Source organism: Podarcis filfolensis (assembly GCF_964270895.1).
Source record: "Podarcis filfolensis genome assembly, chromosome: 1".
NCBI classification, from domain to species: Eukaryota; Metazoa; Chordata; class Lepidosauria; order Squamata; family Lacertidae; genus Podarcis; species Podarcis filfolensis.
Window position 1 is genome coordinate 48,077,447 of NC_139604.1, and position 24,968 is coordinate 48,102,414.

Here is a 24,968-nt window from a genome sequence, read left to right on the forward strand (position 1 = left end):
GAGATTTTACAAAAACGTAAGTTTACAAAATAGAAAAAAATCACATAGAAAGAAAAAGATACAAAAAAGAAGACAGAAAAATACATTAAAAAGAAAAAAGAAGAATAAAAATACAAAATACAAAAAACAAATAGATAACAATTAAAAACAAATCCGTTTTTAGTGACTTTAAACTCATTAGCTTGTTTCCTTGACCTCCTCACACCTCCCCTTTTTGTATTCCCATTTAAATAGTCAGATCAGCAAATCCTTACCCTCTTTCATTTATCTTAACTCTATATCTTAACATATTATAACTTTATATTTTCATCCATTTATCAATTCATTTTTGCATATTCTTATTAACTTTGTTGCTAATGCCACTTATTTTCAATCCAACATCATTTTAACATTCATTAATTTTACAGTGTTTCTGAAGATAGTCTTTAAATTTCCAGCCTTTATCAATCTAGAGCCTCTGCTCACTTGGACTCTTGGCAGGTGCAATCCAAAACACCTGAAGGACCTGAGGTTGATGACAGATCTTGGTCATTTTGTAGGGATTCCACCGAAGGAGGTGTTTGAAATGCTTATTAGCCTAATGCAGACAATATGAAATCTGGATGTACTATTTCATGGAGATGGGAGTAGCATGGCACCTGCTCCCATCATCCACACATTGATCATGTCTTCTGTATAGGGATGCGGGTGGCGCTGTGGTCTAAACCACTGAACCTCTTGGGCTTGCTGATCGGAAGGTCAGCAGTTCGAATCCATGTGATGGAGTGAGCTCCCATTGTTCTGTCCCAGCTCCTGTCAACATAGCAGTTCAAAAGCACACCAGTGCAAGTAGATAAATAGGTAACACTGTGGTGGGAAGGTAAATAGCATTTCTGTGCGCTCTGGTTTCCATCACGGTGTCCCATTGCACCAGAAGCAGTTTAGTCATGCTGGCTACATGACCCAGAAAGCTGTCTGTGGACAAACACTGTCTCCCTTGGCCTGAAGGGAAATGAGTGCTGCACCCCATAGTAGCCTTTGACTGGACTTAACTATCCAGGGGTCCTTTACCTTTACCAATAGGGAATATGAACACAGAAGATCTGAAAAAGACTTATTAGTACACTCCTGCTCCACACTCCATGCACTGACATGTTGTCTTGACAAAGCTCTAGTGTTTGTTGAAAGGACCAGTCAACCAGGGGCATGGCACCCTCTGCCAGTGACCAGGGCGAGTGTGCACATGTGCACCAGGCAGCTGTGTGTGTGTGCGCGCATGCTCACCCAGCCTTCACTGCTGGGAGGGTGTGGGGCACAGAAGATGCACTGCACCCTTTGTGCTTCCAAGTCTTTGCTGCTGCCAGATCTCTGCAGGGGGGGCATGCCTGGTTCACACTGTTCCTCCCCAATGTGCGCCCGGGGCAATGGCCCCCCTGGCACCCCCCAAGCAATGCCACTGCAATCAACTCCTTTCCAAATCCAGGATTTGACAGCAAAATTATAATAACATACTTTCCTGAGTTACAAGCTTTTTTTAGGGAGGAATACATTCTTTTTAATGCAGTTGACAGATTGTTATATTTGACCTGCCCCCCTCAAAATGTATTGTTTTCATTATATTTCAATTTCATTTAAAACAAAGTTGCCGTTGGAAAATCTTTTCCTTGGCTGCCTGGTTTTTCTTAAGCCTAGGAAGAAGACCTATGATATAGATGTCTGGAGGGAGAATTTTTAAAGGCAAACAATGACACTTCTGTTTCTTTGCTAAAAGGCACATCTATCAAAATTATAGTTCATTGCACCAGTTAAAGGACCACTCAGTTTCCCTCCTGATGAAAACCCACTTTTCCTATGGTACACACTGCTGCTCTAACCAGTCTGCTCACTGAATTCAATGGCTTGGCAATAGTGGATTCAGCTCTGCCTTCTGGCATAGTATTTACTTTTTGCTCAAGAGATGCATGCAGTTGTAAAAGGAAATACCTGAACCTTTTAATAAAAAGATATAGACACTCTCTAGCCAAATTTAGATTCATGATATCAGTGGGAGAATAAAAACACATGCTTAAGTTTCTCCTATTGAACCCAAAGTAATTTAACACAGTTAAACACTGATCCGATTGTGCTCTTATTTCTCTCCCCCTGCAAATCTATTGTGTTCCATCAAATGATATAGATGGCAAACCCTAGAACAGGGAAAACAGGAAATTTCTACAATATAGAATCTCAACCTCCTGCATATTAGAAATGCGACATTTCCTGCATGCCTTCAAAATTTTCAGTGCAAGCATTAGCTAACAGCTTAATATATGCCTGTAAGGAATTTCAAAATGTGTAGGATTTTCAGGTCCCCCACCAAACAAATGTAGTTAATAGAGTTTTGACAACAATTATTCCTCATAGAATTCAAGTGACAGCCTTGCGGTACAATTGAGATAAAAGTTTATCTCAAAATCTTTATACAGAATTAATGTTTCTGTCATTGACTAAGAGATCAATCAATATTCTTTCTTCTAAATGTGGATCTGCAAAAATATTACTTAACATTACATGTCATTGCACATCACAATTAGACTGGGGAAGTACTTACAAATATATGAAGAGGGATAGGTGGAGAAGCCAAAATATACAATAGGGACTATTGAATTTAGCTCATTTGAGTGGCCAGAATGCATGCCCATTTGTAATGATTTCATGAGCTTTTGTGTTAAATTACTAAACAACATCCAAGCAAAACCAAGCAACTGTGAAAACTAACAGCAATATGGACAGATTTGGAAGTGAAAATCCTAGATGGTTGATATTATCACAGCACTTTTTGGGGGGTGGAGAAGGAAATAAGCTCAAAAGAACTGAGAATGAATGCTGGTGACCTTTTACTACTTGCTAAGCCACTTTTCACTATCCTACATGGCTATCGTTTGTAGGAAGCTGCCTGATGCTGAGTCAGACCATTGGTCAGCTGAGATAATTGGTCCAGCCTAGCAGCAGATGTCCAGAATTTCAGGCACAGAATCTCTCCTAGCCCAATCTGGAGATACAGGGGTTTGAACCTGCAAAACACAAATGAGCTATGACCCTTTCCCATGGGTGGATGTGAATACCATAACCAGCAACATGAGTAGGATTGTTGGAGATTAGAATTCAAATGAAAATAGAACTGAAAGGGGAAATTGGTGATGTTTCTTCATTCATCTCATGTCTGGAATGGAAATCAATCCAGCAAATACGATCAATAAGCTGCTGCTTTCAGTCAGCAGGTGATACATAACTGATTACATCCCACCCATCTCTGTTTGCACTGTGTTTCCTTTGCACCGAGATGAATGGGATAAAATAATGTGACTTACATAATTAATTATGTAATTAATTGAGTTACTTAATTCTGCCACAGTAAACAGCAAGGCACATAGTGTAGTTTCTGGCAGAACATGGATTGCAGTGGACTAGAAACAGTGCTGCATGTGGCAAATGCAGGGCAGAATGATGCCTTCTTACATCCTAGGGCCCAAGCAATCTGACAGATTGGAGGATACAAATCAAGTGGGGAAGGCTCAGGTAAACAGCTCTGTTCACATGGTTGTAGTATGCATCCCAACACTGCTGCCATGTGTGCATGTGAAGGAGACCTCAGTTTTGTCCTTCTAAGTAGGAAGTGGCTACACCCACTTCATCATCATCATCATTATTTTATTGTTTATACCCTGCCCATCTGTCAGACATTAAAAACTTCCCTGAACAGGGCTTCCTCAAGTTTTCTAAAAGTTGTGTAATTCTTTATCTCCCTGACATCTGATGGAAGGGCATTCCATTAGGAGGGCGCTACTGCCGAAGCATCATTCATGAGAAAGGATTAAACTTTGAATCCAAAAAGAAAATAAATCTGGAATAATTTCACAATATGAAAAGAAAGCTGCCCCAAACCCATATTTTCGACAAAAAGAAAAAGAGAGAGAAAATGCACCTTCGTATATTAGACTGTGATGGAACTAGAACTGGATATCGCTCAAAATACATAGGGCCCTTTAGCATCATTTATGACAATAAATCTGTCTTTGGAGCCAGTTATGGACTGTTGATTTTATGCCATGTGTTTCTTGACTGCAGCACTCTTGCTGAACTAATGCCTTTTAAAAACCACACTTTGTTTGCATTCATCAGCAATGAAGAATTATCAAAGGAGCTATAGCTCAGGAGCAGAACAATACTCTGTGTGCAGGTCTCACTTTCAACCCCCATCATTTCCAGATAAGGCTGGAAAAGACTTGTCTGAACCCCAATGAGCTCCTGTCAATCAGTGGCCATCTAGATTTTGCTGTGCTACAGCTCCCATCATCCCTCACAGATGGTCATGCAGACTGCGGCGGGGAGGGAGTTAACATCAATAACATTTGGACGGCATCACCTAGAATAGACAATGCTGAATTGGATGGACCTGTGGTCTGATTCAGTATAAAGCAACTCCTGATGCTATTAAGGGAATCTCTTTTTTTTTTTTAATAAATGTTTATTAGAGTTTTACAGAACATAAAAATCCAACACTACATATACCAACACAGAAAAAAAAACCAAAAAACAAAAAAATTCACACATAATACAGAAAAAGAAAAAAACAAAAAAAAATCCACTTTTAACTTTCAAGATTTCGTATTCCTCTTTCCTGACCTCCTCACATCTCCCTTTTTTGTGTTCCTCTTTATTCCGTCAAATTCAGCAAATTCTAACCCTCTTTCAAATTTCATTTATAATTATAGGCTATTAAGGGAATCTCAAACCTGACTCTTACCAATAGGATGAGATGGGAATAATGTAGGGAAAGTCCAGCACAGGCCATACAACAGTATCACCCACTTTTCTTAATATTAGTGAGCAAACTTCATCCAGCATCCTAATTGGGTGTTTTCTTCCCAATTGTCAATGATACTTTAATATGCCTTCTATAATATGGGGAGTTTAAGTTTTGCCTTTGTCTTCATTTGCCCTGATGAATTCTGCATGTTCCCTTCAACTCTGCTCATGCTAGAATGTCATGTTTTGTAATATATGCGCTCAGCATAATTGAGGAATTGTATCCATGTATGGTAAGCTAGAAATTACTGTCTTGCTCTCTCTTTCTGTGTGCAATGTTTGTATTATTCCTACTTGCTTATCTCGAACCCTTTAACAAATACTTGAATTGAATGCCCAGAGTTGACTGGAGAGCTCAATGTGTTGTCAGCTGACGTCTAAGACTACCTGAGAATGAAAAGGAGATGATAGCTCAACTGTAAGAGCACGAGACTCCCTGCTGCATTGTCATGACGCTGAAAAGTTTGTTGTGGTTTCCTCCAAACCTCTCCCCCCCCCCCCAATTTGTCCTTAGAAACACCCCAAATACCTATTTTCCTGAGTCCAAGGAAAGGCTGGTGTTTGGGGATATTGTGTGCAGAAATCTGTGGCAGTACATGCCACATGTTGAGCAATGCATGCCACATGCATTGGAATACATATCCAAATGCATACTGAAGTAAACAGCATGTGCTGAACATAAAATTTGTGTCAGAATTTTGCTGTGGAAAAGAGGAAGGTGGCGTATCTGCTGAAGATTTAGAAACAGATTGGGGGAAATCTGTAAATCCATAGTTTTCACAGATGAATTTATATCATACACTCAACCCTTTAAACTTATTTTACAATTTCATTAATAGCTGCTTTTAAGGGAATAAAATCCTATCAGAGTAGGGCAACTCTAAATCTACAGGGAATTAAAAATAGAGTTTGTTTTTAGAACTCCACTTAAACTTTAGCCTTCCTTAAATATTTTATCCATAATTAAGCTTTCAGAATGAGAAAACTTTAAGTATGAATGGATAACCCCACCACACAGCACTCAGACTCTCATGGTTACCTTATTAGAACATTCTGTTGTTATTAATAATCACACTATTGTCAGAGTCCCCTACTCAGAGCTATTTTTACCTTATAATACAAAATTGTTGACAATCATAGTAATAACAAAATGCACCTAAGACTGGAAACCAATTTAGGACTGTCCAACCATTAGTCAGATGATTAATTAATTCATTCCTTTTTAATAAATCCGCACTTTACCAAAACCTCAACAGAGATCCCTTTTAGAGATATTAACGAAAGTATAGCAGCTTATGCAGCCATATGTTTCCAGCAGAGTACTGTTGCTTTTTTTAAAAAAAAAAAAAGATGATAATTTTCACTTTAAAAACAGAACAAAAAAAAGGAGATAATCATTTTCGACCCAATCAATGAAATTACCCTAGCAATGAGGCCTTCTTTCACAGTGCTCATTGCATCTGCAAGCTGTGAAGGAAATCTTCTTATTACTTTCCTGTGGTTTTTAATAAAGCTTGCCTGTATTGTTTAGGGTCCCCCCTTTTATTCATTTCAGGAACTGAGGTGCAGGGTGGGTCAGAAACAAACAAAGGTGTGTCAAATCCTTTGGCAGCTTATGCTGCAGGCACTGATGTTGTCTTATAATGCACATCCTCACAATGTGTGTCTGCAAATACAGGTACTTGCATTAGCTAATGAGCATAGGAACAACTGGAGATGGCTGTCCATCCCCCTTTGAACACCCCCTCATCCCTTTCCCATACATTTTTTTCCCCTCCTGATGTTACTGCTGCTTTCAGTTCAACAAATCATTTACATCTCCCTCCCTCTGCTTTCAGGGAACCTTTGCTTCTTCCTTATCTCTCACCTTCAAGGGCTGTGCACCCATCTGTGCATGGCAGATATAGCCACTTGGATTAGCAGGGGATGTGGTCTAGCATTTAGAAGGGGAGGAAGTCGAAACCATGCTTCCTGCATTTGCACTTAGCTTTTCTTCGCTTTTCTGGTGTAAATCAAGCAGGCTCAATTTCTGTCTGAAAATACTTGGCAAGGGAGGCCTGCCTGTTCAGGCCCAAGGACCATACATATGTGAGAAAATTAAAAATCGCAAGAGCTGCTGCTGAAGGCCCTGTCACACAATATGTTCCCCCCAAATTTCCTGTGGAAATGTGATGTGCAAGGGCTGCACAAATAAAGGTGCCTAATAACAATATGAAGGGAAAGAAAGCTCTCATTTTCCAGAGCTTCCCCAAGCTGATGCTGTGGCGTTCGTACGGAGCCCCCGGTCATCTCACGGACTATTGACCCATACACCACTAATCCACTGCCACCAACCAGGTCCTCCCTGGTAAAATCACTTCAGTCACAGTCAGCTTTTCAATTAATAAAGAAGAGTGTATTTTATTTCAGACATAAAACAAAACTTTTACAGCATTCCAAACGGTGTTCCTCTTTACTTTCTTAATCTTATGTTCCTCTCTCTATCTCTGCTACCTCCCCACACTCAAGGACCAACTGCCCTAACTGTCTCTCTGTTACCAACTGTCTTTCCCAACCAGCCAACCCATTAAATCCAACCAACTACCCACCAACAACTCCCAACAAACTCCTCTCAGAACTAGTTTTATAGACCCGCTGACTCCACCCCCTGGATCCTGTCTGAGCATCCTATTTAACTATTTCCCCTCCAGCACTCTCTCATATATGTTAACGTCACAGATGCCTCGGAAGGCAGGAATAACTTTCAAAATGGCCTCGGGTGAATGGAAAACTGGGCCAAAAGAAAGCTCCACAGAGACAAAGTACTGTACTTAGACAATAAAATAAATGAAATGCACATATATGGGATAGGAAATCACTGGGATGAATTTAGTACATGTGGAAAAGGCAGGGCCAGCCCAGGAGATTTTGTTGCCCTAGGTAAAACTGAAAATGTTGCCCCCCCACCCACTGTGTGCACACCCCTCCCCTCAGTCTGAGGCAGTCTGGGGTGTGAAAGGAGATGGGCAGTGGACAGGTGGATCTGCTACTGGTGGGCAAATCCACCATCTGAGGCAACTGCCTTGCCCCACCTCATGGGCAAGCTGGCCCTGGGAAAAGATTTTGGGCTTATAGTCAATCACAAGCTGAAAATGAGTCACTAATATGATGCAGCCTCAAAAGTCGCTAATGCAATTTCAGGTTCCATTGCTAGAACCATGGTTTCCAAGTCACAGCATAATTAGAGGGATTCAATATTGTGATAAAATAGTCTTCCGGTGCAAGCATTTTCTGTTTGTCCAGTAAAATGTCTTCCCCTCTCCTCTCCCAATGCATTGTTCTGCAGAGTTCTCCCAACCTCTCAGAGCCAACTAAAGGTAGGGGGTGCCAGGGTAGGAAGGAAAGAGGGGATTGCAATGTTGAGTTAGTAGGAGCCCTTGTGCTGGCTCCCACTGGCAGAACTACTCCATTGAATCTGGCTGATCATTTTACTGTGCACTCATCAGACCTCAGGATGTGGGTGGCACTGTGGGTTAAACCACAGAGCCTAGGACTTGCCGATCAGAAGGTCGGTGGTTCGAATCGCCGCGACGGGGTGAGCTCCCTTTTCTTGGTCCCAGCTCCTGCCAACCTAGCAGTCTGAAAGCACGTCAAAGTGCAAGTAGATAAATAGGTACCGCTCCGGCGGGAAGGTAAATGGCATTTCTGTGCACTGCTCTGGTTCGCCAGAAGCGGCTTAGTCATGCTAGCCACATGACCCGGAAGCTGTACACCAGCTCCCTCAGCCAATAAAGTGAGATGAGCGCCGCAACCCCAGAGTCGGTCACGACTGGACCTAATGGTCAGGGGTCCCTTTACATCAGACCTCATCTGGAATTCTCTATCCAGTTCTGGGCACAACGCTTTACAAATTATATAGACAAACTAGAATGAGTTCACAAGATAGCAACAAGAATGATCACTGGTATGGGAAATAAGTCCTATGATGAAAGGTTGAAGAGACTGGGTTTGTTTAGCCTAGAGAAGGAAAGACTGAAGGGGTGGGGAGCATGATAGCAGGCTTCAAATACCCAAAGGGCTTTCACACAGAAGTCGTCTAAAGATCTGAAGTTACAGGAGGATAGATTTCCATTGAATGCTAGGAGGAATGTTTCAGCGGATCGAGCGGAGGAGACCAATAATGGGTCAAATGGTCAAGAAGGTGTTTATTGCATGTGTTGTAGAGGGAAATGAGAAGATGGGGCTTGTCAGCCTGGGAAAGTAGCCCATCCAGGAGAAGAAAAACTTGGACCCCAAACTTCTGCTGACTTCTGTTGCCTTTGTGAGAAAGGCTACAGGAGCAAACCCCGAGGAAAAATCCTTACCCACTGCCTTGCATCTTTGGGAGAAGGAAAGGCTAAGAAGTCCCTAAGACAGTTGGATGGTATGCTGTATGCCTCCTTCCGGCAACTCCTGCAGCCAAACTGGTGCCAAATGTATCGCCCTGCTTTCATTGGGTCACATCAGCAAGGTTGAGTGTGGAGTCTTGTCATCTGGGCAACTCAGAACCTCCATACACACTGCCCAGGCTTGCACCCCAGAGCAGTCACTTCAAGCGCTATGATTCTTCAGGACTTTGACTTCACCCTGGAGGCACACTCCACTGCCTCCAGTTTGACAATTGCTCCAGTTAGCTGGAGGGCTTGTGTACTTTCCTTCCCTGGAAGCTTCACACAGTGTCTGGACAACAGCTATTGTGAATGCCGTAACTTTGGACTTCCTGCATTCAGCATGAAGCCTAACAGACCCTCTCCAAGGCTATTAGTCTATGCATCTTTGCTTCCATGCTCTGGGGATTTTCAACGCTTACATCTATTCTATTCTTCTGTATTATTGCTTAAATACTTCTCCTGACCTATGGTTTCATTTCCATGCTTTTTATGTGGTGCATGACTTTACTCTCATTCCCCTCAAAGAATGGATCAACAGGTAATGAGGGTTAGTGCAGCAACCTCACATCAGCCAGTCCCTGGAAATGGGAAGTGTGATAGCCTGCACTGGTATTTGCTTCCACTGACATTTAGGTGGTGTTGTGTTATCCTGCCCATCCAGCCAATTTTTGTCAGTATAAGGTAGGAATGGGGGAGAAATTTGATTCCGTTCCCATTCCATGGTGAATTTATCAAATTTGTACATTCTGAAACATTGTCAGAACCCAAAACACAGCCATCATGTTTATCCAAATTTTGCAATGCAGTTCTCCAACCAATGTTATTAGAATACATAAATTACTACTATTATTATATATTACATTTGTATACTGCCCTATGCCCGCAGGTTTTATTAAAGTGTGCATAAAAATCAATATATTGGGGAAAATTACATGCAAAAATGCATTATATAAGGAGAAATTGCTCTCAAAGCATGTACATTAGTCAAAACTGCACACAAAAACTGGAGAAATTTCCACTAAAACGCTGATTAACTTTCATGAAGATAAAGAAATGGGGCAAAGTGAATTTACGATTGGGAAAATGAGAAAGTAAAAAAATCAAAATGTTCAGATCCTTCTATCTTTAGTATAGGGTTAACTGGCTGCCTTGAAGGCCAGTTAGGAGTTTTTGGCTCCTTTCCCTGACTGGGAAAGCTTCCACCTCCCGCCCCATGTACTCTGCAGTTTTGATGAATTGAGTGATGTTTCACTAGTAGAACTTGACAGATTTACACTGTACTGACAATTTAGAGCTGTGCTGATAAATTTCATCTGTGGTTCCATCAGCCATTTTCAGTGAGGGAGAAATTGCCCCTCAACATAGGAGAGAGGAGGAAGAATGTTGAGGGACTTAAGAGAGGGAGTTTGGCACTTAACTTAAACCAAAATTACAAGGGGTCTGTGGATGTTCTTAAATCTAAAAATAAAAAATCATTGTGATGCAGCCCTGCACTCCATAGCCTTTTCAGCTTTCCTCTCTTCCTGGAACGCCCACAGGACATTGTGCCATCTTGGCAAAATACCCTTCCATAGATATTCCAGAAAGTGGCATAAGCAGGGAAGCTGGAAAGGTCCTGCGTGAACCACTTTGAACTACATTGTGGGTATTCCAGGAAGTGGAGCAAGTTAGGAAATCTGGGAACAACTCCCCCGCCCCCCCCCCCGTGTGTATGCAGTACTTGCAGTGGGGTTTTTTATTATTAAAGTTTAAAAGTTATTTTCATGTCTTCATGGAGGACAGAATTAATGTGTGGGATTCATGCAGCACAGTTTAGAACTAGCATGCGCAGTACAAGTGAGAGGGATGGGAAATTAGGACATTCGTAAGCAATCTGTGCCATCATAGCAATGAAGGGAGACTTACCCAATTCACTACTCATTCTTTTCCAACTCAGAGGTATCACCCCAGAATATTGGTGGCCTCATGGTCTCCAAAGACTTGCTGACTGGGGGGCTGGTGATGCTCCCAGAAGTCTAGTTTGGGCACAGTTTTTAGGTGGGTCAGCAGGCAACCTTAAAGCTAACATTCAGTACTGAGGACAGGGGAAGAAGCTTAGTTAGATTATGTCAGTTAACTAATATAGCATTGACTCTTATTATAATGCATACCATTTATCTCACGTCTCATTTGATATGTGGCCTCCCTGGGAAACTCCATTGTGTACAGCAGCTTTCCTTAACCTGGGGGGCTCCAGATGTTTTAGACTTCAAGTTCCGGTTATCATGGCCACTGGTCAGGGATGATGGGATTGTAGTCCAACACACCTGGCGGTCACCATGTTGGGGAAGGCTGATGCATAGTGATAGCTATAGAAATTTACAATCGATTTTGACATGATTTGGAGTGAGGTATATCTGTTTTAATGAAAGAAAGCTGATATTGTCAAAGTCCACATTCACACCGTATGTTCAAAGTGTGCTGATATCACTTTCAACAGCCGTGGCTTCTCTCAAAGATTTCTGGGAACTGTAGTTTGTTAAGGGTGCTGAGCATTGATTGGAACCCCCAACCCCCCCCCCCAGCAACAATTTCCAGAACTCCCTGGGGAAAAGGATTGATTGTTTAAGCACTCTGAGAATTGTAGTTCCGTGAGAGAAACAGGGGTCTCCTAACAACTCCTCAGCAAACTTTGACAAACTGCAGTTCCCATGATTGTTTGTGGGAAGCCATGACTGCTCAAGTGGTATCATAATACTTTAAAAATATGGTGTGAAGGTGGCCTGAAACTCTTTTACAAATTTCACTCTACAGCCATATAAATAATAATAATAATCCTGAATTGTAGCCCTAAATCTCCCCACCTTCCACTCCCTGCTGTCACAAACAGACCTTGATTCTGCAACACAAATCTCAGATTGTAATTTATAATAAAATCAATGCTCTGGCTGGCCAGGTACAGCAACATTCAATAGAACCACTCATATTGCAACAGTTAAGTGCATGCTCAATTACTACTAATTGAGCAGTAATTCTTATTCTGGCTCATCTTTAATCTAGCAATGATAATTCAAATAATGCTTAGAACTTGGCATACTCCAGACGCTCTTGAAACGTTAATTAATTATTACTTCAGCCTGCCCTGGCAATTTTCATTTGTGTGTCACATCAGGTCCTGATTGCAAATTAAAATCCATTCCCAGTTATTGATGACAAATCTAGTAATTAACTAGGATCTAACTGTGCTGAAGAGCCAGATCTTAGGACAAGAGGCCTGCAATCTACGGAGAAAATAACTGTGTTTTGATTACGGTTATTAATATTCTTCATATACCTTGCCAAAGTCCAAACATCCGGCCCAGTGCACAGGAAAATCCATTTTCATAAGACTTTGCTTAAGGAAAGCCACAAACGGTAACACGCTCTATTAGAATCTATGTGCTGTATCATTGCACATTATGGATAAACTTTATACAATTTTTCACCTAATGTTTGAAGGAGGGGAGGTGTCATAAAACGGGAATAGAAATACTGGAATGGCTATAATCTCTTTAGATCCTTTATGTACTTCATTTACAAAAAATAATAAAAGCTATAATAAAATATTTACCAGAGCTTTGCCAGTCTCAAACAGCACAAATTGAATTGCAGCGTGTCTTGCTTCAGGAATAAGCTGGTTTGATTTAACTATAAGATAAGGTGGAAACTAAAGTCAGCTTTCTTAATACACCCAGGCATGAATGGTTTTTAAAATTCAGAAGTTTAAAATTATTTTTCATTCCAGATAGGGGATAGTTTTTTCAACATTCTCTTAACTGCAAAACTTTATACACACACACTTAGAGAGAGAGAGAGAGAGAGAGAGAGAGAGAGAAGGATTTTTCAAGCATGCCTCAGAAGAAAAGGCTTTGTTACAGTTTTCCAAAGTTGAAAAAAACCCACAACTTAAACAACACCACAGTTTTCCTCAAGATTAATTACTAGGAGTAACTACTGTGCCCTAAACCCATGTTCCCAATCAATGTGAATCACCTTGAAAGGCTATACATGAGTAGGGGTAGGATTTTTTAAAATTAGATTTTAATGTGAACCTATCTAATATGTACTTCCCAAAACAATCTACAAACTGAGACACAGTTATCCTTAGAAATTCAACTTAGAAATTCATTTCTCCAACTTTTGCGATGCAGTTTTTCAAATAAAAAAAATGTGTAAAAATGAGTAAGTTAGGGGGAAGTGTGCGTACAGAAATGCTTATATCCATGAAAATAGTCCACAAAAATAATATATACATGGCAAAAATGTATATACACACAAAATAAATGACAATTTTTTGGTGTGGCCTTCTTTTTAAAAATAAATAGCAAACTGATGTGGAAATGGGGTGAACGGAACTTGAAACTGGTAAAATGAGAAACCCAAATTGGCCGATTCATCCATCCCTACTTACCTTAGGTTTCTTTCTGACCACACAGGTTGATGGGAAAGAGGACACATTTCTAGATAGCATCAAGTCATTCTTAGTTTTCCACACGTTTTGTGACACTCGAGACAGTACCTTGAGCAACAAATGTCTCAATGACACTGAACAAATCTAGTAACAGCTTCCGTTTGCCCTCTCCTCATACACCCTGCGCAACTGAATGAGAGTGCAAGAGGAGCTGGCTTTACAAGAAACTTCTAATCTAGTAGCCATCACTTAAAACAAAGGTACAGCTGCACAAACAGCTGGCACTACAGAAACGTGGTCCACTTTATAAGAAGGAATTGCTGATTTGAAGCACAGTTGTATGTAAGGAGTGGCAATCAGCAGGGGATAAATGTAAAAGTCTGAAAGCTGTAAATCCTAAAGAATACATGCTGGCAAGTAAATTCAATTGAAATAAATGGGACTTATTTCCAAACCGATTAAAGTACACATGCTTGTGCATCTGAACTAATTTGTCTAGCTGTAAGCAGTTAATACAACTGGCCAAAAAACAACTCTGCCCATCCAGATCTCCTTAATGTGTTGGAAAGTCAAGAATAGCAAACAATGTATAATCCTCTTTCATCTGCAAAGCATAGGCTGAACGTGGTTAACTGGTACAATCTGTGTGGAATTACAGCTTGCTTAGTCCATCTGACGTTACTTTTCTAGGACTCAAAAGCGACAAAACCAAATGACATCCGGTTGTTTTTATCAGCTTACACAACAAAATGCTTTCCTTTTCTCCTTTTCCTTCAATCTTTTCGCTGACATTCTAAGCTTTCTTTAATGCTGGGAAAGTTATTACATTATGGCTGTGCTGTACACACTTTGCTTTTTACTAACATTACCATTTTCACACATTGGGTAATGCAATACTTGTAATAAACACTTGACGTTGACATTTATATGGCGGTAATCCTATTGAATTGCTTCCAAATAAACTGAGCTATAACCTTTGTTACATGATTCAACTTATTCCTTTTGCCCATTTTTGTACATAGGGATACATAGATCCCTGAGTACAAAATAGAGCTGAGATGAAAGAGACTTCTTAGTTTTGTTATCACTTCAGTTACTGTCAAAAAGCACACAGACACACTCATTTTATAGTATGTCTTCATCTGAACCTCAAAATGTCACCCATGTTTTGTCCAATTCCTGGATGCTAAATGTAAATGCAAAAACCCTCTTATTTCTGGTTTTCAAATTCCATGGAACTATGCAGTCCTGAGTTAAGCTGCAGGGCACTGTCTTATTAGCTGTCAAGAGTCCAGTAGGTATACCCTACAATGTGACGCAGTCCAAAACTGGGGTGCCATCTTCCGGGACTGCATTCCCCTGAGAATCATGTGACCCACTCGAGTTCATATACACAAAAACAGTGCCCAAAAGCAAGGTTCCCTTCAAGATTGTGGACCTGAAAAACTCTTCTGGGGGTAAGATCTCAGCCTGAAACCATGGCCATTTGGGGTGCCATGTTTTTTGTGGGGAGATGGGACAGGATGTTCCAGACAGGATATTTCTAGGATAGTTGACAGATATGCGGTAGGTTGATAGGCAAATGGTTCAAGACAGCTATGAGTCACATCTGAGAAGAGCATTGAAGGACACATGCCAGATGCAGGGAACATTGTCAGTTTGCATTTCTTAGTGCAGAAAGTATTGATCTGATGTGCAGACATCTTCAAGAGGGTTCTGGAAGCTTCTCTCTGTAAAAGAAACAAGCGGAAAGTTCATGAAGTTTCAGTTATACCTTCAGAGAAGCTGAGTATAGCTGGTTTAAACTGGTTCTGTTATCTCTTTGTGTCAAGGTCACCCTGACTATAAAAGTAAGGCCAGAAGCAGCCTGGGTTTCACTTTCTCTTTCTATCTCTTTTCCTTCTAGTGTGGGGTTCTGTACATAGTATGCTTAGTATTAAGGTTTAGTCTTATTATAAATTATTGTAAGTTTAAATTAAGTCTGCTGCAACTGGATTTCTTATGGACAGTGCCAGTCCTGAATGTACTGGATTTGTGAACATTATGGTCATTTGCCTTCAGCAGCAGTAAAGCTCTGCTGGATGAAATACAATTTTCTCTGGTCTATTTTTGGCAATCCTGCAACGTGTTTAGGTTCTTACTCTGCTAACTATAAACTGGAATCTGCTCTGGATCAATATTGAGTAGAATTCTGTGACAAACATAGTTAAAGATGGGCTGATGATCAGGTTCTGGAGCAGACAGACAAGGAGCTGCATGGCTATTTAAATGACAAGTTGCTCAGATCTAAGAATCAAGCCTGTAACAACAGTTACATAGGGCCAGTTAAGCTCTTAATGGCTCCTTGGGTAACCTGCCCCAGCTAGGCTTATGTACAGCATCACCCATTATATGGGAGGTGCTGGCTTGACAGCTGCTCTGGAGATAGAGCAAATCTCACTGAACACAGTGGGACAGACTTCTGATTGCTCATTAATGGTGGATTAAATGCAATTGGGGGGGGGGGGGGACATATTGTGGCTGCTAAGGGAGAAAGGACTGATGGCGGAAGAGGAGGGTTTCCTCCCTGCTCTGGCAAGGCTCCCGAAAGCCACGGATGGACTTTAAGTTTTGTTTCCTTGCAAAAGGAGAACTCTCAGTGAAATTGAGCATAATTGTGATGTTAATTGCAGCAGTGAGCCAGTAGAGGGCTGGGCAGCAGAGCGGAGAAACTCAGCAAAAACAATTAACAGCTAAGCATGGGGTTTCTTGGGTGGAAAGCCTTGTGCATCTCCTTTTCCAGTGCACAAGCATGACTTACAACTAGGGATAGACAAACCTGTCATTTTTCAGATCTTAAGTTCTCCACATTTCCACATTAGTTTACAATTTGTTTTTTTGTTTAACTTAAAGAAGCCCTCATGAAAATTTAGTAGCATTTTAATATACACTAATACATACATTTTTGGCAAGCAATTTCCCCTAACGTGACACAGTTTTGTATGTTATTTCCACTAAGAAAATATCTTCCCCCAATATAATCACTTTTGTAGCCATCCTTCGATTGGCGAGCTGTGTCAGATAAGTGCACATTTTGTAGATTAGCTGCGTTTTGGTTAATATATTATTATTTATTAAATATGTCAGGGCAACCCAAAGTGGCTTATCATTTCATGCAGTGAGAATTACGTATGTCTCTATTAACATGTGGACTGAACCAAATTTATCCTTCACCCCTACTCTAAAGCCCAGCACACTGTGGCTGGGGTTGTGGCTCAAGATGTCTATGACTTGGTCTCACTGGCTGGACTTGACAACAGCAACAAAAAGCTTGCCAAGCAAACCTGGAGGAGACAAGAAGTATCGGTCTGGTGCTACTGACAGAGCAGCATATGAGCCAAAGATCTGACTGATTCTGGTGCGCTTCCTCCTCACTCCTCCCATGGTGCAGCTGTGTTGCAAAAGCCACCTGGCAGACAGGATCTGGCTGTATGCCTTCAACAAGGGACAGGATCCTGGAGCACCAGAGGAGGCAGATGTTCATGTCCATGCCACAGGAACTGCCTGCTTTCTGCCACCCCTGTTATCTGCCACTGTATACAAGTGTGTTTGTGGGTTCCTCCAGGGCTGTGAGCAGTGCAGGACCCTAGACTTGACACCCAATGTAGCTTCAGCTCATAATGAAAATGGCCAGAACCATATGTTTTTTGCTCAACTGTCAATCTAATCTGCTATTTCCACTGAACATATTTCTATTATTGGTTCCTCATAGATTTTCTTTTGATCACTTATGTTCAGAATCCGCCATATGTTTGTGGATCTAGAAATGTCATGAATCATCAATGGGTGGGGCTGGATTGGCTTTGCATCTCTCCAGAGGATGGTCTTGTTATTTTTTTTTTAAATGTATAAATTTTCTACTGGCATCTGACACTATATTCTGTTCTCATATCTGATGCAGTACGAAAAACAAAACAAAAAAGCAACAGGGAAGAGCAATAATTTTTAATATATTTTTTGGGGGAGGAGAGCTCTGGTTGTTAAAGTGGTATGATAGTGCTTTAGATGTATGATGCAGATAGTGTAGTAGTATTTTCTTAAATGGGTTCTTCACTCTTGTTCTTTCGATGTGACACCTCACCAAGTACTTCATACTGACCATTTTCTCAAGAGGGAAGCAGGGAAAGAGATAATGTGTTTATCATGCAGTTTTCCAAGGAGCTCAGGTCAGCAAAAATATTTCTCCTTCCCCCCATTTTATCCTAGCAACCAAGCGAAATAGGCTAGACTGAGAGATACTGGCCAACGGAGCTTCATGGCTCAGTGGGAATTTGAGCCTGAGTTTCCTTTGTCCAAGACCAGCAGTCCATTTGCCACACTGTCCAAAGGTATTCTATGCTTCTATCTCGCAATCCAGCAAAGTTACTGGTGCGTGAAAGAGAGTGCAAAAGTAGATCTGTGCATATTTAGTAGAGATGTGTTCAGGCCTCAAGATTCACCGTGTATCTGTGCCTTTTTAAAAAATTTGATACATTTTTGAGTCGCTCTGCCCACTATCTACTTAGATCTGCCGTTCAGCTTCTGAGCCACTCTATATAAAAGGAGTCACTGTATTTCCCCCCCGCCATTCACTATAATGGGAAATCTAAATACAGATATGCCTGGTTCCTTTCTGATGTTATTGGACTACAACTCCCATCACCCTTGAATATTAATGGGAATTGTAGTCCAACTTATCTGGGCTGATGGGAGCTGTAATCCAGCAACTTCTGGAAGGCAACACACTGACTACCAATGCAATAGATCAGGCATAGGCAAACTGGGCCCTCCAGATGTTTTGAGACTACAATCCCCATTATCCCTGACCACTGGTTCTGTTAGCTAGGGATGATGGGAGTTGTGGTCCCAAAACATCTGGAGGGCCAAATTTGCCTATGCCTGCAATAGATTATTTGTATCAAATTGTTTTGTTTTATAGAGAGTCATTATCCACTATTTGTTTCTTCTGTAAGCCATTTTAGGACCCAGTTGGCCAAAGGTGGATAGAAATATGAGAACAAATACAGAGGAATAAATGAGTATGTGGATGTTCTGGGATGAATGAGTACTTGTGGATTGAGGCTGGATATTCTAACACTCCACCATAAGCATCAGCTGCTGTTTTAGACAAGGTTCTATAGCTACATCCTGCCTGAGAACCACAGTCTCTGTCAGAAGTAGACCTCCAGAGAGACTTAAACATCCAGCCTTTATGAACTTCTCACTACAACTACTGAAACAGAATATCAGTGAGTGCCACAGTAACAAATGAAGTTGGGACAAATGTTTGGGCTGATAGAAAATACAATCTCCTATAAGTGAGATTGGCAATAACTGGTACTTTATATTATTCGACATGCCATTACTCTTAAAAGAAGCCCCCTAAATGCTTCCATTTCCAAACTCATCTCAGTCGAAAACAGGGTAGGAGGGTAAATGAGAGTCATCTACAGTTCATCTCCAAAGCTGCAGCACTTGTAATGAAATTTTCTTCTTCTCCATTCCATTTCCTGATGAAATGATAGGACGGGTTCACAACGAGAGAGAGAGAGATGTTTACGAGGAGCAAAACATAATACAAATATAAGTCATGAATGCTGAGTGCAGCTAATATCCACATGAGGGACGGGGGACAGAATGTTAAGCAAGTGTTATTTCACAATCTAGGGCAGTTAATTTACAGAGTCATTTGAGCTACAATTCACACTGAGAAGACACCAGCACATCCGCACGATTAACTTGTATCAATATTTTTTATCAGCGTTCAACATTCATTCCTCTTTGGGGCTTGATTTCTTAATTCCTCTCCTTCCCTCCTAGCTACCTGAGTGATAAGCAACACATTTGCTAAACACTCACATTTGTTGGCTTTATCTTTCCAGAACTACAACCGGATGTTTATCTTCTGAGAGAAACCTGCCTTTCATTTATTTTTGCCAAAACACTGGGGCTGCCTTTGCGGCAACTGTCACTGCAATTATCATTCCGGGCGTCTGGAGATAGCGATTTTCCTATTTACACTTCACGGCTGGTCCTTGTGAAGTTTCATAAATGAACTCGGTGGTTACATTATTATTTGATAGACTCATCACCAGCTTCCTGATTGTAGCCATCAAAAAATGCAATAAATATATCCCCTAGAGGGATGGGAGGAGGTGATTGGAAGCAATGGCATTGTGTGACTTTTGATTGTTCCGTTTCATTTCCTTAAATTGGAAGAAACAAATATAAGCTCATTATGAGTTTCCCCTCCCCTTCCTCTGTTTCCCCCCTCATATTATGGAAATAAAGTGATTTATAAAGCAGTCAGCAATAAAGGGGAAAATATTCTCAGGGTAAATAGGAGCTTGCAGAATTTCACTGTTAAGTGGAAACAGTTCATTGGAAAGATTCCACGCATCACTAGAAATGGCCAGATCAGTCCAGTCCCGTCCCCCACTCCCGTATTGTCTATTTCACATGTTGTTCATTTAGCCATACCATTTCCACAAAACATGTTTCTAAATGCATTTTATCCTAAAACTTCTTTTTTAACGCATTGAATTGACAACTGTATTGCAGCATTTGGAGAAGTACAAAAATCCAACAGATAATTATGTTGGGATTTGGGAGGTGAGAATTAGGTCAGTTTGCTTAGAGATGTGGTCCTAATAAAATCCTCCTTGAGTCTTACTCGTTATGCATAGTCTGGGCATTTCACTTTTCCAATGAGATCATTGTTTATTATATAGAAGCCCATGGCCCAAGCTTTGGTTACTTAGAGCAAAATCAGTATGCGGATTTTAACCTCTCAGCAATGCATGCTCGCCTTCACTCTTTGCCCATTCTCTCATGCAGTTTTCTTTCCCCCACTCAAACTCCTGACTTTTGTTTTCTTCTCATCCTTTCATTCTCTTGGACTATACCTTCTTCCCTGGCTTCTTTCATCCATCCAGTCTTAGGACTTCCACCAGCCCAGATCCTATCTAGTCACATCACTTGTGCCAATTACTGCCAGAGACTTCACAGGTAGGTGAACGACTGGTGGCAGTGGGAGAAGATTTGAAGGTTCATAGGTGTGTAGGAGGTGCAAGACCTTGTTGCACGACTGATTACTTAATTGGGGCTGCAACTGGGTTTGATTTTACTGGTGATGCAGCTCAGAATAACCCAAATGACTTCCTGATCATGGCAGGAAATGGCACAGTTATAGATCAAATGCATGCTGGGTCTTCTTTGGAGGGTTGGGGAAAATCCTAGAACAGATGGGTTGGGGAAGTCCTCTGATTGCACAGGTAAAAGTCCTTGTATGGATAGGTCAATTGTGTTGGATAAATTCAACATGTTGTGTTTTTCTTGTCCTTTGTAACAGGCAAATTTACTTTGAACCTACTGACTCTTGTAAATAAGAACTCCCCCTCCATTTTTAAAGTTTAATGAAGGAACGCATGCTGCATGTAGTTCAGCTGGGAAACCTGTATTTTGGTGTGGCCGGAGCTTTCCCCTTCATAGCCGTTTTCTCACTCTTTATATCTACAGCTGTGTGCTCATCTATTTTACCTCTTTTGGTGTGACTCTTTGTGATGGAGGTATTGGAGTGGGTGCTTTGAAGTGTTGGCTTTTGTTTTTCTACCTTTGCTGGAAATGTTTTTTCCCTCCTGCTCTTTCAGAGCAAAGGCTTGTCGATGGCCCCCTGGCAAGACTTTCATTTGCGGAGGAAAGTATTTTGATGGATGACCCCTTTTTTCTTTGTTTGAACCTTGTAGGTAAAAGTTCCTGGTGGTATATATATCCAGATTTCTTTATATGGTGTTTGCTTTCTCTCCAGCTACATCCTCTATTTTTAAGGTGTATTTTGCTGAACGTTGTTCTCTTCCTTAGCTGCATTGTACCTTTTGAGTTCAGACCAACAGTAATAAGTTCAGGCAACAACAACAAAAGTTATTTGACATGTTGTTCTTTAAACCCAAGTCAAAATGCCCCCTTGGTCAGGGCAACTTTTTCTACTGGTTTAAGGGTTTCTTGGGTCAAACACTTCCCCAGAAATACATGTTTATGACAAGTACCTACACTAGCCTTCTGCAACCTGGCACCCTCCAGATCTCTTGGATGACAACTCCCGTCAATCACAGCTAGGATTGTAAATAGTCAGGGATGGTGGACATTGCCATTCAAAATGTCAGGATGGCTCCAGGTTAAGGAAAGCTGTCCTATGCAGATGATTAAACATGCCTAGTATAATGGAAAATAAAAAGTAACATTGTCTCTTCTTCCTTCCTTTTTCATTTCCAATTTTTTTTAAGGAGTAAAGAACAGGGATATGCAAGGCCTCCCCCCCCCCCAACCCACCAATGGTTTAGACCGATTCAGAACCAATTCAGAACTCAAATCCATTCAAAATTCAGGAATCCAAAACTTCAGTCCTCCTATTGACTTGCTGTAGGAAAGCTAAATGGCTCTACCTTTTCTGCTTTTTCACTAGTTACATCAAATTTGGAGACATGGCAGTCCCTCATGAGAATAATAATGCTGCAAAATATGAGGTTTTTTGTCCTCGTCATCTTTGAAGTTTGCTTTTCTGAACCATTTTTTAAAGCCTGTACAGTCAATTGAGTGCTCAATCCTATCAATTCTCATGTTCCTGTTTAGCCTGTTCCATGAAAATTTCTTTGAAAATAATAATCTGAAGGGTCCTACCCCATCTCCCAGGCAGCTAAGTCAAAGAAAAACAAGACACCATAGCCAGACAGACACTAAGTGCTACTCTGGAACACAGAGATGTAGGCAAGCAGAACAGCAGCAGGTGGCTGAGTCCCTGGAAGACAGCCTTGTTAGGTGGGCATAATAGCCCCCTTAGCAGTGGGGAGTGTCTCCCGAGTTGAAATACTGTATTGAAAGACTGCAAGGTGGGCAAGTGGAGGGTGATAGCAGCAGGTAGGCCACAGAAGCAGGCTGCTAGGTGGGCAAGCAAAGGGCTCATTGGCCAGCTGCAGTGAAAGAGCAGAGGGCAGTGCCGGGATGCATCTCAAAACTGGTCCCACACAATGCACTATATCTTCTGTGATGAACCATACCTCTTGCCTTCAACCCTACTGGTTGGCTTAATCTGAAACACAGTTTTACAGCTTAGCCTCCAAACCAATCTTAGTACAAATCTATGCATTATGCAAAGTAATAATGAAGAACTGATTTCATGCAGAGTACTTTTTAAATACAGTAAGTTGTCTCCCAATACCAGTGCTCTTTTTTTCTAGAAAAATTGGTGCTGGAACTCACCACAAACATCTCTCTCGTTCTCTTAGAATGGCAATGATGCCCACCTAAGAGATGCTGGAATGGAGTTCTGGTGAGTTCTGGATGGGAAAAAGCCCTGTCCAATACACATATACAGTGGTACCTTGGTTGTCAAATGGCTTGGCTCCTGAACAAACCGGCTTCCGAACGTCGCAAACCCAGAAGTTAGTGTTCCAGTTTTTTGGAAGCCGAACGTCCAAAATGGCTTCCACAGCTTTGCTTGTCAGAATTAGAAGATGTGTCATGGGAAATTTAAAATATCCCAGGAAGAGATAAAGTTTTGGTGCAAAAAGTTTAAATCATTGTAGTGATACAGGCATTCTGACATAAAGAACCTGGAATGTGCAAAGCTCTTTTATGTGATCACAGCTTGTGATTCATCAAAATCATGGCTGATTTCAAAGTGCTCACCGGAAACTTTGAGTCAAGAGTTGGAAGTGATTTAAGCACAATGTGGAACCCCAAATTCCAATTTGAAAAGATTCGTTGGCAAATCTAGAAAACTTGGAGACCCAGAATTCCCCATTTCAGAAGCTAAACACAACCTTCCCTGCATTTGTAGTTCTTTTCAGATTTCTTGCAGTCTTCATTGCATCAGAGTCAAAGGAAAAAGCATTCAGGAAAGAGACACATTCATTTCAGTGCATTTGTTGTGTTCATTTGCTGTGTTTCATAAACCTGCTGCTTCAGAAATGGCAGATGCACCACTGCTTCTGGAAAGTCAAGATGTTTGTTTGTTTGGGGATGGATTATATTTTTTTACACCACTGATTTTAATTGTTTGTTTTCTTTACTGTAATGAAATAAGAAGATAATGAGTTCTTCATTGTTCACTAATTGTCTGCTAAGGATGAGACACAGTCAGCCAACTGTAAATTGCTGCTTTACTGTAATGTTTGGGTATTTCAGCGCAAATAGTCACAAATACATCTGTTCCCGCACAAAGTCAAATGTTTTGTTATGAAAATAAGCTGATGTAGGGAGCAATTACAAAAAATAACCATGATGACTTTTGTTGATTAGAATTTGGTGCATTTTCAGAGCTCAGAAACATTCTGCATCTCACAAGCTAAGCAAAAGCCAGGCTAAATTACAGGTTCTTTCTCCACAATATTCTATTTAAATGGTTGGCTTGAAGATAAGAGTTGGCTATAATATAAGCTAAGAAATCTAAGTAACAATGTGATGCAAAACGACACAGCTTGTTTAAGCTTACACTCCCTTTGCTTATCCCAAGCAGCTAAAAATAAACACTGAAAGTAGGCTTTTTAAAAATTGCATGCTATGTTATCATGCAATTTCCTGGCATGTCAACCTTAGCCTTTCGTGTATGTATCTTAAGACATATGCATATGCATCCAGTATCCATAGTGGCATTGGGTCCACCAGACATTGGTGCTGATCTACACTCATGGTTTATAACATTAAGGAAGAATTAAGGAAGGATTTTCAAAATGTAATGGTCACATTACATTTTGCTTGTAACGTTAATAATGCATTATTAAAATGTGACACCAGAGGGTGCTGCAGAGCAACCAGGAACCAGCAGAAAGGGAAACTGTGTTGTTGCAGAAGAAACAAGGTAGGAACATTTTAAATTTACCAGTATGCCCTGTGACATTTTAGAACGATATATCTACTATGGTTATAATGATGTTTAAAAGGTCAGTGTAGATCCAGCCCTAGTTTCTGCATGGCTTTTTCAAGCAACTTCTCACATTATATAGCTCACATACCACCGATAGGATGGTACCTCAACATAGTAGACATTAATTTCATAATCTGGACAGTCCACACTGAGCACCAACTCACATTATCTAGAGATGAGTAATAATGGTCTCCCAAAACTCTCTACACTATTAGTGGGTACCAAAATGGGATAGGGACATTTTACCAAATATACTCTCAGAGGGGAGGTGAAACTCTCCAACAGCTTTATTAGAAAACTCTTTTAGAAGAGAAATTTAACAAAATTAAATCTGGATGCACAGTTTGCATCCAAAATTTATGGA

At 40.8% G+C, this 24,968-nt stretch overlaps 1 long non-coding RNA gene across 1 annotated transcript in view; it reads right to left on the reverse strand.

Annotated features, from left to right (window-relative positions):
- Positions 1 to 13,792, reverse strand: part of LOC310749447 — an 89,859-nt gene extending 76,067 nt beyond the window's left edge. Inside the window, exon 1 of the long non-coding RNA XR_014541633.1 lies at positions 13,666 to 13,792. This is a non-coding gene — a long non-coding RNA (uncharacterized lncRNA). The remainder of the gene's footprint in view (positions 1 to 13,665) is intronic.
- Between the last annotated feature and the right edge of the window lie 11,176 nt (positions 13,793 to 24,968).